This window comes from Lissotriton vulgaris, chromosome 8 (assembly GCF_964263255.1).
Source record: "Lissotriton vulgaris chromosome 8, aLisVul1.2, whole genome shotgun sequence".
Lineage (NCBI taxonomy): Eukaryota > Metazoa > Chordata > Amphibia > Caudata > Salamandridae > Lissotriton > Lissotriton vulgaris.
This window is the reverse complement of record NC_141696.1, coordinates 1,443,355,221-1,443,374,356: the sequence shown is the minus strand read 5'-3', so window position 1 is coordinate 1,443,374,356 and position 19,136 is coordinate 1,443,355,221. Positions and strand designations below refer to the sequence as shown.

General features: G+C 45.5%; 1 pseudogene; it reads right to left on the bottom strand.

Moving 5' to 3' along the window:
- Positions 1-11,041: 11,041 nt before the first annotated feature.
- Positions 11,042-12,577, bottom strand: LOC147698908 (uncharacterized; annotated as a pseudogene).
- Positions 12,578-19,136: the final 6,559 nt, after the last annotated feature.

Sequence of the window (19,136 nt, the reverse complement as noted above, 5' to 3'; positions counted from 1 at the left end):
CTAATCCAGTGAAGACAGTAACCAACCATACCCCAAAACATTTTTACTTGCTTCTGCGTTTTGGGTGAATTCATTTCTTTTATGATCTTTATTTTCTCTGAAGTCACTTTTCTTACTCCTTTTACAATCTTATGACCTAGATACTGTATTTCATGTTTGCAAAACTGTAATTTTGATGGAGACACCTTATGTCCTCCTTCCGCTAAATGAATCAGCAATTCAATAGTATCAGTAACACAATTTTCTTGTGTTTTCGATGCCACCAATAGGTCATCGCTGTACTGAACTAAAACTGATTTCCCTGGCATGTTTAAATCCTCCGATGACTTTTTTAATAACTGAATGATAATTGAAGGATTTTCAGTATATCCTTGAGGAATTTGACACCAAGCCAAAATACGCTCCCCAAGCCGGAATGCGAAAATTGGCTGACTGTCTGGATGTAACGGAACTGTAAAGAATGCATTGCATAAATCAATAACAGTATACCATTGTGCACCATGTGGAATCTAATATAATATCACTGCTGGATTTGGTACAATTGGACAACATGGAACAACTATTTTATTCACCTTTCTCAAATCTTGCACAATCCTAAATGCACCATTTGAACCAATCATAATTCTGCATCTGACGGTCCAACAGGAGTTTTATTTCATCTAAGTCAATTAAACTTTTCTCTGGAGTTACAGTTGCTGATTCAGCACCCATAGGGGTATTATATATATGACTCTGTTTTATTGTCAAGTTAGGTGGTGAATTTCTAACAGTATTTCTGGTTTCATTGAAACTCACAAGTATTCTGAATTTCCAGTAGACAGCGCTTACCTCTTCTCTACCACAGAATTTACTTTTGCAGATAAAGTAGCACTTCCCTCTACCTTACCCTTCTCTCAAGCTTAGGGGAAAACCTATTACTCTCTCAGGGATAAGTTTTAGTCAGAATGCACATTGATTCCTGTGCTTAAGGCCAAGATTTCATAGATTGCCTTCGCTATACATTCACCACTTTCGCACGGAAAATGTCCCTTACTTGTAACACTCGACGATGTTACTACTTTGAAACAGACTATGTAATGTGTGACTTACATGCCACACTTTCTCTGCCTGCAGACAGAGTGACCAACTTCCTACATCCCAGAAATTTTCAATTCGGACACATTTAACGTAATACAAACTCAACATATAGTGTTAGAACATATAACACCAATAATCAATAAATCGCCAAAGTAATCTATAGAAACCATCAATCTGCTACCAGGAAATCTGATACAGCGCGGCTCTCTAAAAATCTTTAATACACATTTCACTTTGTCCAGATGCAACCACTATTTACTCATTGGTGGGGCCCATAACACAGCAAGTCACAAACACACATTCACACATGTACACTGCATCTGAATCAGTGATAATGATGTAGAGTCGCTGGCTAGCGGGGTACATAGGTTTAAATGTATACATTATTTACATTAACTTTTTATTCATTATATGCCAACATGTTACCAGGAAAACCCTACACCAAGGCACTCCACTATCTGGTAAATAGATCATCTAGTAGAAGTTAGTTGATGGAGATTAAGACCAGCTTAATCATACTGATCCAAATAAAATATTTAACATGTATCCTGTCATGACTCTATTTAATGAAACACCACTCAAGTTTAAATTTTAAAAATAATTTTTATCTATTCATTTAGGAAACGGAATTTTAGTTTATTCAAGCAAATGAGAAATGTAGCCATTTATTTAGTACATGTTAATAGAAAACAGAAATCAGAAATTATATTACCTAACTCTGCCATATAGAAATAACAGAGTTGCAGGAGTCTCAATCTGCCTTTCTATTCTTTTCTATTACTGCAAAGTTAAAGTCCAAAAATTTCAGAGTTTCTAGCACCATAAAATAGTTCAAACCACCAGCATGTCGTGGTGCAAAATAAACTCAGGAGTAAGCTTTTTTTACCCTTTCAAACAGAATCTTTTATACCCCTTTTTCAGTAGCTATCTGACTAAAATTGACACGTTTAGGGTCCATAGTTTATTCTGATTGGTCCCTTAGTGGGGTGACAACAATCACCTCATCCATCCTTGACAGAACCGTTTCTCCAAATTGCACAGTCATTTCACCCTTTCTTATGGATGTCATCTCCGTATTATTTTGTCATCCAGTTCAATTGAAACATCACTTTCCTTTCCCAGGGTTTCAGATGCAAAACAATTTTTGGCATCCTCTTGCACTCCTAGGTCAGATTGGCCCGGACATTGTTTGCTCAGCACATCAGGCACACTGCTGATCCAACCATTTCTATTGTGCGCATGCGTAGAGGCTCTTTCTTTTAGGCCACTGTCAAGATTTCAGTCAGCAGCTATTTACAGTACCCAGGCCAGATAGGCCGCAGTGAGAACTAGTGCGAAAACAAACACAACAGAATATTAAAATATAGAATTATAGTTTTCACTGTTAGAGCCCCTTTCTAATATTCCCCTTAGTAAATTACCTAGCTGAAGCACACTCACATATAGCTTTATATACTTACCAAACACGTTTATTTTCTTTTAGCCACAAATAGGATGCACACGTTTGCAAAAGCAACATACACATGCTGTTTTCACATTATAGCACTATATTAGTATGACTCGTTCACAATTGTTAATAAATTAATAAATTAGCATTTGCAGTTAGGCGTTCAGTAACCACGTGTAATAATAATGTCTAAGTGCAATTTTTGTTGGTTAATTATTCATGCTTCAAATGATTAGACTGATTATAGTTATGAGAGTAGAACTTCACAGGGGGTACACAAAAATGTTAATTTCACCTCTGCTCCATCACAGGCTTGTGGGTAGTGGTAGGTTGAGACACCTGCAGGTAAGCACAGGCCTTTGAAACCTATTGGCTTTACCAAAGATTTTAGCAATATGTTACTGTATATACACCGCATTTTTTAAGTAAATAAAAACTTTGAATTTGTTAACTTTTGTCAAGTCTTTGCTTCTGTGCAATTTTGTACTATAAGTGAAATTTACTTTACTTAAGAATTGGCAAATCTAAACATTCCTGGTTCTAAAAGCCTGAACTGTTGGTTTTTGCAATGATTGCATGTCGCATGTGCCCGGAGCCTTATTTAAGTGTCCTGGTGAGTTCTTGTGGTGGGAAGATGTTCATAATGGGGTACGACTGAGAGCTCTGCAGCAAAGGATGAAAGCAAATTGAGCCCCAACAGTATTCACATTGCATGCTCATCCAATCCTTGGCCTCTCTTCAGTACGCACACATATGTGCTCCACGAAATGGCCTCTTCCGGTACTGGAGAGATCCCAGCAGTGTCCGTATCTTTCTTGATGGACTCTAAGGCATCATCCACGTGCTTGTCGAAGAGGGACTCTCCATCGAAAGGCAAATCGAGTACCTTTGCATGCACCTCAGGTCGAAAAGACGTAGTCTTAAGCCAGCCCTGCCTTCTTAAGACTGCAGCACCTGCCAGCTTTCAGAAAACTGTTGAGGAAATATCTATTGCGCGATCTTTTGTGCCTCTGCCCTGGAGGATACAGGAATTAGGTTGACCAAAGCTGCAATGTCCGACCACATCTGACGGTCGTATCGCCCAAGGATGGCTAAGGAATTTGCCTCCCTGACCATAGTTGCAGCCATTGTGGTGAATTTTTTGGCAATGGTATCCAGGCGGCGACATCCTGACCTGGCGGGGATGTTAAAGGAGAAGCTGGATTAAGTGACCTCTTTTGGGCATCTTGTTTAATGACTGTCTTTGGTTGAGACACAAGGCAGGCAGGTGAATCTTCTGGCGCCTTATACTTTTTGTCGAGGCGTGGAAGCACGGCCTGGATTGAGTTAGGTCGTTCCATGAGTTTGAGTCCCTCCTTCCAAATGAAATCAATGATTGGAATGGTATGCACTTGCTTTAAAGGTTGATCCTTGAAATCATAAAGAAAACAGTCCTGTTGTTTGATAGGCAAGTAGAAACGCTTTGCGGCTCTCATCATTAAAAGGTGGAAACCCCCAATGTCCACTGGGGGAGAAGCCAGAGGAGAGGCAGGAGAAGACGGAGTCTGGGCCTGATAGTTGTCCCAATCCGCTAGGACAGCGTCATCATCCTGGTCTGTATCATTCTGAATATCATCATCAGTACCAGGGTCCTGAGGAACTGGTGATCCTGCCTGTGTAATTTGAAGTGACTCCCGTGTTGGAGGAGGCGGAGTTGGAGAGGCCTGCGAAGAAGGTGGGACTGTAATCGTCTAGCATGTGTTGAAGGTTAGTGATTAAAGTCATTGGTAGCTGTGCCATAGAAACTTCGTGGTCAACATCCTGCTGGTCATCTCAAACTGAGATGTGCGACCCCCTCTCATCATTATCATCATCATCCTCGTCTTGATACTTTATATGTAGCTCCGACGGGCTACTTGTAGGACGAAAGGTGTCATCAGCATAAGAGCCATCAGGAGATTCCTCCTCTGCAGACGCAAAGAGTTGAGCAGGGGGACCAGACCCATGTTGAATAGGACTCAGAACCAGTGGAGCCGGACGTTCAACAGCAGTAGCTGTCACCACTGTGAAGGTGGTTGCAGTTGCCAGAGAATATTACTCAGTTGACGGTCCCGTCGATGAGCTCGTCATCGAAGTCGTCATCGAGGGATTCGTCAATGATGTCCCTGGAGTCGACGAAGAAGCGGATGCCGTTGACGAAGCCGAGGCCTTTGCCATTGTCGTCGACGAGGTCTTCAGCGTTGACGGAGCCATCGACGACGAGGTAGACGTCGACGAGGTGCTCAACGTCAACGAGGCTACCGTCGACGTAGGTGGTAGCGTCGACGAGTGACGCATCGACAAAGCCTTCATCGACGAGTGACGCTTAGGTAAGGTCATCGACAAGACTATTTTCTTCGCAGTTGATAAGATCTTAGAGATCGTAGAGAAGTGTGGCTCAATGGTTAGAGCGGCAGACCCTGATGCAGTAGTCTGGCCGGGACCATGGTTCAATTCCCGCCTCGCCAGGCCTTGGGCTCAATTTCCTCGGACCTGATCATTCTTGCCTCGGTGCCTATTCTGATCATGAGCCCCACTCTGCACCTCTTGGCAATAGCTTGCTTAATCTCTACAACGGCCCCAACAACGCTGAGGATGCCTGACTTCACCTTGGGGGTGCCCAGGAGTGGGCTCCTCACAGGGAAAGGCCAGGAAGGGTTCCTCAGCGGTATTCGTATAAGCGCCGAGATGCCTCTGGGTAGTCGTGCGCTATATAAGTGCGTAATTATCATTATCTTCACAATGGATGATATAGGCCTGATTTCTTGGTGCATCGTCGACGATGCAGACGCCATCGTCGTCTTCGTCGACATAGAGCAGCTTGTCGTTGAAGTAGGTACAACGTCGACGGATCTTGTTGTCATTGACGGGCGGGTCAACGAGTTCGTCGACGAGCTGGCACTCGTTTTGGATGACGAGGGCACAGAGAGGGACTGCGAAGCCAGATAACTAGGTCCTGTAGGCGTAGAGGCCGTCAGAACCCGTGAGGAGATGGACTTGGGAGCGTCCACAAGCTTCTTCTTTTAAGAAAGGGAGAAGGAAGCTCAGTCTCTGACCCACGCTTCAGAGAGGTCTTAGAATGGCAGGAAGACACACTCTCTATATCAGACACGGGATTGTCTGAAGCCTTCAACCTCTGTAGCCACAGAATGAGACGGGCCTCTCTAACCTTTAGGGTCTTTGAAGAAAAAGTTCTGCAAAACTTGCAACTCCTCACCTCATGGTCCGGGTGCAAGCAGTAGATGCATTTTTTTATGAGGGTCCTCAGAGAAAAGGCGAAGTTTGCCACAGGCAGAACAAGGCCGGAATATAGATTTCTTTGTAGAAGACATGTTGTAGAATATTAGATGGTTTGTAGAATGAAGAAACTGAGCAGAGCTCAGGGAGACTCCCTTCACACGACGTGCGGTAGAAAATCTGAGGTCTTGAGCTTCTGAGGAGAAGGTTCTAGAGGGTGTTACAGCCTGATTGGCTGGAATGTGGACTATTATAATGACATGGATATGTTACTAAAGTGAACTCTCCCTGAATGCTTTCTATGGGCTAATGTTGTTCTGTGGTACTTTAAGGTTTTATTTCTTTTAGATATATTTTGATATCTAATTATATACTTATGTATATATCTATATATGCATATATGTATGTATATATGTTTCTTACTACTATTTTATGTACCATGGGACTCCCACTTCGACGACGGGGAATTATTCAAGCATGTGAATCTATGAAAGACACCCCTAATACTGGAGAATTTAGCTTATTTGGTTTGTTGCTATTTTATTTGGTTGTAGTCGATGCAGAGATAAAAAAATGCGGTAAATTATACAGTCTTTAGGGAGGAAACCCGTCCCTTCTAGGGCTAGCCAAACTGTGCATCAACAATTGCACCATTATATTGAAGCGGCAGACAATGCTACTCCTCATGATTTAGAACATGCCCCTAATTGGATTGGCCACATCTCTTTAAGACGTTTTCCACGCCCTTTATAGAGCACTCCTAGTTTTGTTTCACCATTTAGAGCCCTGGTAACAGGAGCATGAAGGGAAAAAGGTCACAGGAAAGAGAGTCCAAAGCACAGAGCGTAGAAGTGAAGCATACTAGCGAGACAGCTGGAAAACCCAAGCACACTAATGAAGTGGTTACCCAAATAGAAACAGAGAGACTGCAAACTGAACAGAGGAAGGACACAAGTAAGGCATCTATCATCCCGGTGAGGAGCACATGAGAATGACAATATAGCCATCCAATGGTAAGCAATGGTGGACTATAAGCCTACTGTAAGCTAACAATTCGTCTTGTGACACACAGCACATGCGCTGCCTAGTAGGCATGCCTTAAAAATGTGGGGCTTGTAGTCCGAGTTAAAACATTTGCAGGTAGGTTAGCACTTGGGAACTGTTGTACATTTACTTCTGTTAAGATTAAGAATAACTCCATTTAAACGGTGGGAGCGGTGAGGTAACATCATGAAACGTTAATGCAGTTGAACTGGAAACGGTTTCTACACGTATAAAATAAGAATAGTCGTCAGAAATGTACACAAAATAAGCTTTGAGACTTTAGAATGGACACTCTCTCTTTAAGAATGATTTGTCATTTAAATGTGGAAACCTCAAGTTTGTTCACAAGCATATTTGAGATGCTAAGAAAGAAGCAATTAGGGGATTAGTCTGCCTTTTTTCTAAAACCCACAACTGATAAGAACATTACATAGTCCCCACAACGACCTCTTTGTATATATCTGAATGCAAGGTAAATGCACTTCTCAAATGACCTCTCTGTCCTCAGAAAGAACGAAAGAGCAACTCTGGCCTCTTCCCTTCGTAAAAGGCAGCGAATGAGTGATTCCCCGGTATCACATTCTGAGGCCCTTTCTTTTAATACAAAGGAAGCGTCCATGCAGTCATGAAGTAAATTCATGTGCAAGTGGAATGTAATCCTACAACCTCTCAAAATGAGCACTATATAGCTGCAGGACTAACTCTAAAAAATCACCTAGGAAATCGAGGGTAAAAAAAAAGGCAGAACAAAACACAAAATAAAATATTTTCATTAAAAAAAAACGTGTTGTCCTCAACAGTGAAAAAGTATAATTTCAGTGCAGAGTTTTAATGAGTATGGGGCACATGCACCAATGTAGGCTTTTGCGATTCCTTAATTGCGATTATTAAGGAATCCCAATTAAGGAATTGCAAAAACCTATGCATGTAGGAATCGCTATAAAATTAGCGATTCCCCAAAATTCCTTAATTGCAAATCACAATTTAGGAATAAATGGTAAATTGCATATGCAATTTCAAGGGTGCAAGAGTGTCAAAAGGACACCATGTTGCACACCTGAAATTGAACTGTGCACACATGTTGCGCACACACATGACTCAAGGTGTGTGTAAACTACAACTTTGAAAAATGCACTTTTGTGCATTTTTCAAAGTTTTTGCAAATTACCATCACGTTCAAATTGATGGTAATTTGCACCCCCTATTAGCATAATCGCTATTTGCGATTCCTTAAATGCAATTGCAATTTAAGAAATCGCAAAGAATTGCGATTTCTTAAATTGCAAGTGCCTTTCAGTTTCATGCATCGCAGAGGACCTTTTTGAGGCCCAAACGGACCATTTTTGCGAATCGCACCGTTTGGTCACACAAATGGGTGATGTTGATTGACCGCGGGGAAAGTTATCCTATTGACTAATTCTGGTCTACTTTGGCCTGTACAATTTCTTCAGTTTTTGGGACACTGGTCTGAGCAGAACATGCTCTTACTGAATCAGGAAATGGGGCATGGCGAATCACTTTCAAATGTGAGGTGTACTGTTGCATTAAATAATCACACAAACTCCACAAAACCTAGCTTTCCGTTATTTCGTTTCATTTTCACGATATGTAATTTTGCAAAGACCCAAACTGTATAGCTATGCTTTCGTTGCCCTCAACCTAATTCAAAGAAACATGTTTGGTCGAGTTGTATGTTTAATAGGCACGTTTACTTACATTCATAGGTTTAGGGGTGACAACAGGCCACATGTGAAGGATGTGTATCACACGAGGTCTGCAGTCCAAATAGCTGCACCTGAGAACTGCTTGGCAGCAGTCAGGCTAGTGCACTGGGTACTGTGTAGTTTTGATTTTACTTAACATGAGTATTTTGGCATAACAGTTTTTTAACTCTGACAGTGCAGGGACTGGTTGCTAGTTACAAGTAACAACAATAATTTGCAGTCCAATAGATCTCACATTTGTGTGAGGTAAAGCTACTGGCGTTGTAAATGAAAATGTATTTTCCCATGTGTTTTGGTTTGGAGTGGAGTAGAGAACATATATGTAATGTGGAGTGGAATTATGAGGGTTGGATTGGAATTTATAGTTGTGGAATTGTGTGGTGTAGAGTGGATTTGTGGAGTGGAATAGAAATTTGCCTAGCCTACGAGAGGGTAAGTTTCAATTCTATTAAGGACGCGGAGGCGAGGATTATGCTCTCATCTCTCTTCGCTTTATTTCCAATTTTTTGCACAGCAGCTTTTTATATAACCAACAATAAACTGCATTTCACACAACACTAGGGAAAGAAAAAACTATGGTCTCTCTTAAGTCCTTCAACAATTTCCATGCAGGTCTTCCACAAAACGTCATGTAACTTCCTGCACTTCCTCTTTCTTCGCTGGAGGAGCTCCCCCATGGTTAGGCACTCTGCTTCGTATGATCATTCCCTGAAAGAATCCACACCAAGGCGCCAGTAACTATCTGAACAATCAATATGGCAATACAAGCAGCCTTTTGCAAATGCAAAGATGAACCCCAATCAGTGCACATTGAACAATACTCAAGAACGAAACAAGGTTACTTACACCAAGTACAGCGAGGGATAGCAACCCACGTGCTTGCTGGGTGGGATAATCCTTGCCTTTGCTTCCTTAATAGAATTGAAACATACCTTCTCGTAGGCTAGGCAATTTCTATTCTATGTCAGGACCTGAGGCGAGGATTATGCTCCTTCAAAGCTTACTCACCACCACCAGCGCCACACTCAGCTGCGGCTTAAAATAAAACTGTTTAAAGGTCGAGTCTGATGACCAATCCGCTGCTCTCATAAGATCTTCCAAACGCACGCCAAGGTTGAACGCCTTAGAAGCCATTGCACCCCTAGCGGAATGCGCACCAAAAGCTTGTGTATTAATACCTGCCTCCTGGTTCACCCACCGTACCCAACAGGCGATAGTGGGAGAGAAAACTAACTTAAAAGGCTTCTTAAGCCTGGAGGACGAACTTCCTCCATAGCTTTCTCATAAGCTTTCAAGCATTGCACTACACACAGCTTAGGAGACTCTACAAAAGCAGGATAGGAAATCGTGCGTGTGTTTGACTTGGTACGTCTACTTACTGTAAAAGTCACCCCATCCGGGGAAAAAACTCTAGCAGTTATATCTAAAGCACAAACATCAGACACTCTCCTACAAGACACCAAACACAATAACATGGCCAGTTTGGCAGACAAGTCCTTGTGTGAAAGAAACCTGTTAGGTTGCCATGACAATAATAGATTCAGGGCCAGATGCATCAAGCATCCATTTTGCGATTCCTTATTAGCGAAAATTAAGGAATCGCTAATAAGGAATAGCAAAATGGAATGCATCAAGCAATCACAAAAAAAATAGCGATTCCTTAATTGCGACTCGCAAATTGCGAGTCGCAATTAATGAATACCTCCCCATTCATTCCTATGGGCCTAGAGGCCCATAGGAATGAATGGGAAGACAATCTCAATTTGCGAATCGCAATTAGCGATTCGCAAATTGAGATTGCGAGTTCAAGGGTGCAGGGGTTTCCAAAGGACACCCTGTTACACCCCTGAATGTGATCTGTGCACATATGTTGCGCACACACATGCCCTTAGGGCATGTGTGTGCGCAACATGAAACTTTGAAAAAAGCACAAAAGTGCATATTTCAAAGTTTTTGCAAATTACCATGAAGTTGTACTTCATGGTAATTTGCGTGCCCTATTAGCGAATTCGCTATTTTTGATACTTTCATGCATTGCATTTAAGGAATCTCAATTAGAGATTCCTTAAATACAAACAATCGCATTTTAGCGAATTCTCTATTTGCGATTTTTGCATTTGGGATGATGCATCCCAAATGCAAAAATTGCACTCGCAAAGGGCCAGATTCTGAGAATCTGGCCCTTTTGCGAGCGCATTTCGCTTGATGCATCTGGCCTTAGATCCCAGAGAACCGAATAAGGGGGCTCCGGTGGAAGCGACAACCGAATGCCGTGCAGGAGTTTACACACAAAGGGATGTTCCCCCAAGGGTGCCCCATCCACCGGCGCATGCCCTGCAGAAATGGCAGACCGAACAGCGTTAGCTACCCTATATGCTAAGCCCTTCAGAGCTAGCTCCGCCAAATAATTCAGAACGTGGGTCAGATCTGCGACCACGGGATCCACTTCCTGTCGTAAACACCAGCATACTCATCGCGTCCAAGCTGATTTATATCATTTCGATGTGCTGTCTGCCCAGGCTTTGGACAACAAGAACTCATCGTGGCCCGAAAGGCCTGGCAATCTCCAACGTTGCCTATAATCCGCCATGCTATGAGCTGCAGCGATCCGTCCTCCACCAGATGGTGGGGACTCCCCTCTGGACTCAGCAGGAGATGAGAAGTTGGGAGGAGTCGGATTGGAAAATCCCAAGAAAGTCCCAGAAGAACCGGAAACCAAACTTGAGACCTCCAACACGGGGTTATCAGAACCACGGCAGCTCCCTGCCTGCGAACCTGGGCCGTTACCCTTGTTATCATGGAAAACAGAGGGAAGGCATAACCCCTCTCCTGTATCCAATCCTGACTGAACACATCGCATGCCACCGCCAGGGGATCCGGTCTCCAACTGAAGAACCGGGGAAGCTGTCGATCGAGACGACATGCAAAGAGGTCGACAGAGACCGGACACCACCTCTCCTGAAGGTATTGGAAAATCACTGGGTCCAGTTTCCAAACGCTGGCGTCCCAAAGGTAACGGGAGTGCCAGTCCGCCACTAGGTTTTCCTTCCCCGGAAGGTATTCAGCTGTCACCGAAATATGGTGCGCTAGACAGAACTCCCAAAATTGTTTCGCCATATTCGCCAACGCCTTGGAGCGAGTACCTCCCAGGTGGTTTATGTACCGGACCGCCGACAAATTGTCCATCTTCAAGAGGACCGAAGCCTGGACTCGATCTTTGGTCCAACACTGTACGGCAAAGGAACCCGCCAGGAGCTCCAGACAATTGATGTGAAGCAGCTGCTCTTGCAGAGACCAAGTGTCGCCGGTGAAAAATTCTCCACACTGCGCGCCCCAGCCGGCTCGGCTGGCACCCGACTCTATAACCAAGTCTGATGCTGAGCCAAAAATCGCTCTCCCATTCCATGCTTCCATGTGGGGTAGCCACCACTCCAGTTCCTCGCGTACCTCCTCCGTCAGGGGAACCACTTGTGAGTACGTGAGACCTTTCCGCAGGTGATGAGCTTTTAGCCTTTGTAGGGCGTGACAATGTAACGGCCCCGGAAAAATTGCCTGAATTGAAGCCAAAAAGAGGCCTACCAAACGAGCAATCTGCTGCAGAGAAGTCCTCTGCTTGGCCAAGGTCTGACGGATCTTGTGACGAATCTTCGCTACTTTCCTGGAGGGTAAACTGAGGGTGGCGGCTGTGGAGTCTGTCACGAACCCCAGGAAGGTGGCCTTCTGAGCTGGAACCAGGAGGGACTTCTTCTCGTTGATAACAAACCCTAGCGACTGTAGCAGCGTCACTGCCATCTGCAGATGGCTTCGCAACTGCGAAGGACACTGGCCTAGGAGAAGCAAGTTATCCAAGTAGACGATCAAGCGGACCCGTCGAGTCCTCAAGTATTCCACCACTGGCTTGAGAACCTTGGTGAAACACCACGGGGCCGAGGAGAGACCGAAAGGAAGACAACGGAACTCGTAAGCCTGCCCCCTCCAGAGAAACTGGAGGAACCGCCTGCGAGGAGGAAAGATCGGCACAACCAAGCATGCGTCCTTCAGATCCAAACGTACCATCTAATCAAGTGGTTGGAGAACATCCCTGAGCAAATGAATGCCCTCCATTTTGAAATGTCTGTACACCAACCACTCGTTGAACTCCCGAAGGTTGATCACGGGTCTCTGACCTCCATCGGTCTTGTCCACCAGAATAATATTGCTGAGGAACCCTGACGGGTGAATGTCCATGGGACACACTGCTGCCTTGCGGAGCAACTCCCTTACCTCCTCGTCTGTTAACGCCACGTCTGATGCACTGAACACAATAGGCCGAGGGGGGTGCACCTGCTGAGGGGACCCATAAAACTCTATCTGAAACCCTCTGACTGTCTGGAGCACCCAAGCATCCCCTGTCAGAGCTTCCCAAGCGGGGAAGAACTGCGCCAGGCTGCCCCCAACTTGCAGTCACGCCGCAGGCAAGACACTCACCGTTGGCATTACTGGAGTTTCCTCTGTAGCCATGTCTAGGATCTTGGCAAGCGGGCCTATGGCATCCAATAGTTTGTCCTGACAGGAGCGACAGGCACGATCTATCCCCTATTTGGGATCCTTAATAAACTTGGCTAAGAACGTCGCCATTTTACTCTCAATCTCTGGGGTAGTCGGCACCTTGCTATCTAAAGAGGGCCTCGGGCACTCCGCTCTAAGTCTGCTCCCTGCCTCATTCTCCAAAGGTTTCCTGAGCCTAGAAGCCAGGTTTAACGCCGCTTTCTCGGCAGGCACCCATTCCGCAGAGCGGGGATGAACAATGTCATCCGGGTCCAACATGTCAACGATCGTCGCCTTGGGAGGCTCCGATGACGCTGCCGGTCGCCACGACTTCGACGAGCCTGCATCGTCATCCGAAGCGTCCGGGGAGTCCCCTTGTTGCGTTCCGGGGGATGGCGACGGGGGATCATCATTCCCAGGCGAGGGATCCTGTGGAGGTAAAATGGGGATAGTATGTTCTAGAAACGCCTGCTTGAGGCGCTCGAAGGCGTCCTTATCAACCTCCCTGTTGCACTTCTTCTTCTGAGGGGTGGGACCCTGACCGGCATGTCCTGAGCTCCCAGAGGGCCCTGGGATCGCGGTGGAGGGGGCCCCAACTTAGCGCAAAGCCTCTCAATCTTGTCAGCCAGACGCTGTTCCATAGGCGTCATAAGGTCTTGAAGTATTTCGGGGTTCCCAAGGCCTACACGCTCCAGAGATTACCCACTTACACACAAGAACTGTTGGCACGGAAACTGTAAAAGGCAAAGAACAAGTTTATTAAGACCCCATGGGGTGGTGGTACACTCAAACAGCACCCTTCGGTAATGCAAGAGGTATCACACCGAACACCGGTGTGACCCCGTTTTATATACACTTTTGGGGCAATAAAAGATAGGGCGCACAGAGTTAAGACACAGTTTTAAGGACATATATGGTCATGTTTTGGAATACTGCCAGCTCATTGGAGGGTTTCAAACCCACTGGTCAGTTAGAAGCACATTCCTGAAGGTTTACGGGTCAGTGGGAACTGCGCATGTGTGGCTTGACCAGTACTAAAAATAGCTTGTTGCTGGGCAGAAAGGAGTGGTCAGCGGAACGGACAACGGACTAAAGGGCACGTCGGCCACGAGGCCGCTCATGATCTAAGATGGCCGCTGCAACATTCAAAATGGCGTTTTCATATATAGCCAAGTTAAGGAGGACAACGTGTAGGTTCAGCTAATCGCTAACGCGGCCGGGCCAATTACAACAGACGACCCTTTTAGCGGTTAGCTGAATCTACCTCATAGTGAACATAGTCAGGATGTTCGTCCTCGATGTCTATTAACATTATTTGTGTTACCTCCTTGTGAAGCATCATTTTGTCATGGGCAAGAGCTTGTCTTGATGGTATACAAGCTGATAGACACATTGAACATAAGGCTGGGCCACATTGAATACATAAGCATATAAAAAACATTGCTCCCACAAGTATACAGAGAATTGTCAATAGTTTCCAACCCCAGGTTGCAATCATGGACCAAAACCATCCTGAAAGTGTCCAAGTTCCATTGTCCGGGTGTATCTCAGCAGCTATTTTATGCAGCTTGGAAATAGCATCATATACAGATGGAGAATTATCCGGGACGTATACACAACAGCTGCTTCCGATAATTCTACATGCCCCCCCACGATCAGCCAAAACAACATCCAACACCATCCTGTTTTGGAGGGTGACAATTCTGGAAATCTGTAGTTCCTCAGTAATATTCTCAAGAGCAGCGGCAGTGTCATTCGCAACAGCCTCGACAACGCGCGTCAGTCGTCTGATTTTCCGGCTGTTCAATGCAGCCCCCACAAAGGAGAATAGTCCCAGATTAAAATCCACATATTGCTGTAATGCAGTGTCCGTTTGATCAATGTCCTCTAGGGCAACAGTTCGTTTAACCCTGTTCAAAACGAAATCGTGGTACAGCGTGTAATCATTGTGGTACATTGGAGGGGCAATGAATACAGGAGGTAGCACAAACGATACATAGCACGTGCCCAACCACCCCACTGGGAGCTGATGGTACCCCTTCGTTCCACAGATAAAATATGTGTTTCGGGATGCAACAAATGAAATGCCATTCGGGCTATCAAACGTGAGAGTGATGTTACATTCACTTTTCCCCACTGCAATCGTGCCCTTGTTTCTAATACATAAATCGGCTTTTGTAGCAATGACATTTATGACATGAGCACTAGATACATTCACAATTCGCTGATTGCTATATACACGTGGGGCAGATACATTGTCAGGCCTGTACTCTTCCCATTCGAAACGTGTGCCCTCAGCCCGGGGAAACCCATCCTTGTCATGGAAACATACTTTATTCAAACGGAAAAGCACCCCCCCTTTAGTTGGCCATCTCAGAGTAAAGAGGAGGGTGTACCAGGCGTTACATGACCCATTGTGTGAAAACGGGAGTGGAATAAGTGGGGTGCCCCCTCTCTTCTGGTGCCCAGGCAACATTCCACACACCCAGCAGTTAGAGGTATTGGTCATATTATGCGTGTGATGAAGAATCTGAATGAAGCTGTTATTTAAATACGTTTGACGGTGGCGCTCTTCATGGAATGGTAATGTAAAGTGAAAATGTTCAGGCGGTGCCGGGGTAGTCGGCAACAAATGTTCACGTACAGGCACCATAAGTTCGACTACCCAGGCCATAACAGCTATCACCACAACAGTTAGAACAAAGAGAAAGGCACCCAATATTTTCTTATCACGAGATGCCGTTGATGCCATAGTTCAAGAGAGTTTTGTGCAAAAGTCTCAAGTGACACAAATTGTTCACAAATTGTCCCAGATACACGTGCGTGTATACCTAAAAAAGAAAAATGCGGTGCTGAACTCCGAGGTAGCCGTTGTTTTCTTCTCCGGGCCAAGACGGGTGTCGCTACTCTGGCAGAACTGATCCCCCCCCCTTGGAATTCCCGGTTTCCGTTTCACAAACCTGGAGCGGTAACCAACCAGTCAAAAAGGGAACAAAAATCTTCTTATCGCGGTCGTAGATTGTAGCGCTCTCTTCCAGTAGCAGATTGGTCCGGGAAGGCTCCCTCCACCTCGGCCGACGTCACAGCTGGGCTCTTTTCTTTCTCCAAGATCTCCTTATAATCAGTCAACACAGCAGGAGTCACCAGATCCGGAGAGACACGGCGACAATGTGTCGAATGCACCCACCGTCTCCTGTTCGTCACTCGTACTGCGGTGCGGGTCGCCAGGAGGACCTGCTCGGGGCCCTTCCACCTGGGCTCCAGACTGCTTGCTCTTTCAAACGAACGGACCATCACATGGTCCCCAGGACGAAGATCGTGGCCCTCTCCGGTGGAGTTATCAGGGAGCGCTTCTCGAACCTGTTGATGAATAGAGAGTAAATCATTTGTTAATCGTGCCAAATAATCATTCATCATAACACAAGGCACATCATGTATTAATCGTGGCTTGGGCACCCCCCAGATATTCATAGGGCGGCCAAACACCACCTCATAGGGCGTAAGGCCGATTCGTGAGTGGGGTACTGATCTGAGAGATAGTAGTGCTAGCGGCAGCGCATCTGGCCACTTCAATGATGTAGACGCCACAATTTTGGCCAGCTTAAGCTTCAACGTGGCATTGTACCGCTCGACCAAACCTGCTGACTGAGGGTGGAATACAGCGTGGAATTTTTGCTGAATCCCTAACCCCTTCAATACATATTCCACAATCTTTCCAACAAAATGGGGCCCATTATCGCTCCACAAAAATTTACAAACTCCAAAGCGAGGAAAAAATTCCTTAAGCAACACCTTAGCTGTTGTCAAAGCTGTATTGTCTTTCGTGGGGTAGGCCTCAACCCATTTGCTAAAAGCACACACCACCACTAAGACGTACTTCAGGTGGTTGCATCGCTCAAGCTGGATGTAGTCCATTTGAAGCACTTCAAATGGTGCTGAAGGTGGAACGAAACCTCCTTTCGGAGTATGGGTTCCCTTTCCAGGATTGTGTTGCAAGCATACCAGGCAGGTCTGCACTACTCTCTTTGCAGTATTTGCAATCTCAGGATGTTCCCAAACTCGTTGTAAAAGCTGAGTAATTGCAAGAGCTCCAACATGGGCCAGTCCATGTGTCATCTGGACCATCGCCTGCAAGTAAGCCGCAGGCAATTTCCACTTCTCCATGTCTTTGCTTCTCCAACAACCCTCGTCATCTAGTACCCCATCTACTGCCCAAGCCGCAAGTTCGGATTCTGTGGCTGATTTTTGAATATCCCGTATCTCTGCTCTAGCATCACTCCATCGCTCAGCCTGTGATTGTACCACGTACATGGGGGAGCTAGTTCGGGACATAGCCGTTTGCCTTGCTATGCTGTCTGCAAAGGCATTCCCTTGACCCACTTTATCCGTAATCTTTTTATGGGCACTGCACTTCACTATCGCTACTTTCTTAGGGCAAAGCAACGCATTTAGGAGATCACGCACTAGCTCTCCGTGCATAATGTGTTCTCCGTGTGATGTCAGAAACCCGCGTTCCCTCCAAAGAAGCCCGAAGTCATGGGCCACTCCAAAGGCATACCGGCTGTCCGTGTATATGTTCACACATAATCCGGCACTCAATTCACAGGCTCTTGTTAAGGCTATCAGCTCTGCTGCCTGAGCTGATCTTTGTGGTATCCTAGCTGTTTCTACCACTGTCTTAAGTGTCGTGATCGCATATGCTGCGGATGTCGTGCCATCTGGCACCCTTAGGCACGATCCATCAACCCACAGTTCCCCATCCACATCTGGAAGTGGCACATCCTGCAAGTCAACACGACCCTTTGTCTGTTCCTCGGTCAGGAAAACACAGTCATGATGTTTTTCTTCCTGACCCTCCTCGGCCGGATAGGGCAATAAAGTGGCAGGGTTCAAAGTAGCGCATCTTTTCAATGTAATATGTGGCGCCAAGAGTGTCAGCTCGTATCCTGTTAGCCGTGCACTCGTGAGATATTGGGTCTTGGTTTGGTTTAACAGGGCGTCTACTGCGTGAGGAACTAATACCAACAATTTATGTGATAACACTATTCCCTCACTCTGTCGTATGGCTACTGCAGTTGCTGCTACCGCTCGAAAACACCCTGGCAACCCTCGTGCTACAGGGTCCAAAATTGCAGAGAAATATGCACATGGTCTCTGCTTATCCCCGTGTAATTGCACTAACACTGACAACGCGCACCCATCATTCTCGTGCACGTACAATGTAAAAAGTTTCGTATAGTCTGGTGTACCTAACACGGGTGCGGAGCAAAGGGCCTGCCTCAACTGCTCAAAAGCTTTCTGACATTCGTCTGTCCACTCAAGAGGCATTGGTGTGGCTTTGGACAGTAATGCTAGCAATGGTTTTATGATATGCGAAAAACCCATAATCCATTGCCTACAAAAGGACGTCAACCCTATGAAAGCACGCACATCTCTCTGCGTGCGGGGGACTGGTGTGTCTAAAATTGCTTGAATTCGATCAGATGTTAATGCACGCCCCTCCTTAGACAACAGATGACCAAGGTATGTCACCTGGGGTCTACAGTATTGGAGCTTCTTCTTCGAAACCTTGTGATTGTTTTGCGCCAAAAAGGAAAGCAACGCAAGTGTACTCTGTTCACATTGTGCATAGGAGTCAGCGGCAAGCAGAAGGTCATCCACATACTGGATGAGCGCTACGCCGGACTGCAATTTAAACGAATCTAGCTGCCTTTTCAAAGCCTGGCTATAGATGCTAGGACTTTCAGTATATCCTTGGGGAACACGGCAAAATCTATACGATTTATTATTGAGCGTAAAACCAAACAGATATCTGCTATCAGGATGAACAGGGATGGAAAAGAACGCATTCTTTAGGTCAATAACACTAAAGGTGGTGGCCGTCGGGGGAACCAAAGTAAGCAAAGTAGTGATATCAGACACCACCGGGTATTGGGGAATGACAATTTTATTGATCTCACGCAAATCAATAATAAATCGATAGATTTTACCATCTGAGTCTCTCTTAAGAATCGGTAGGATAGGGCTGTTACAAACATTATAAGGGACCTCCTCCACCACCC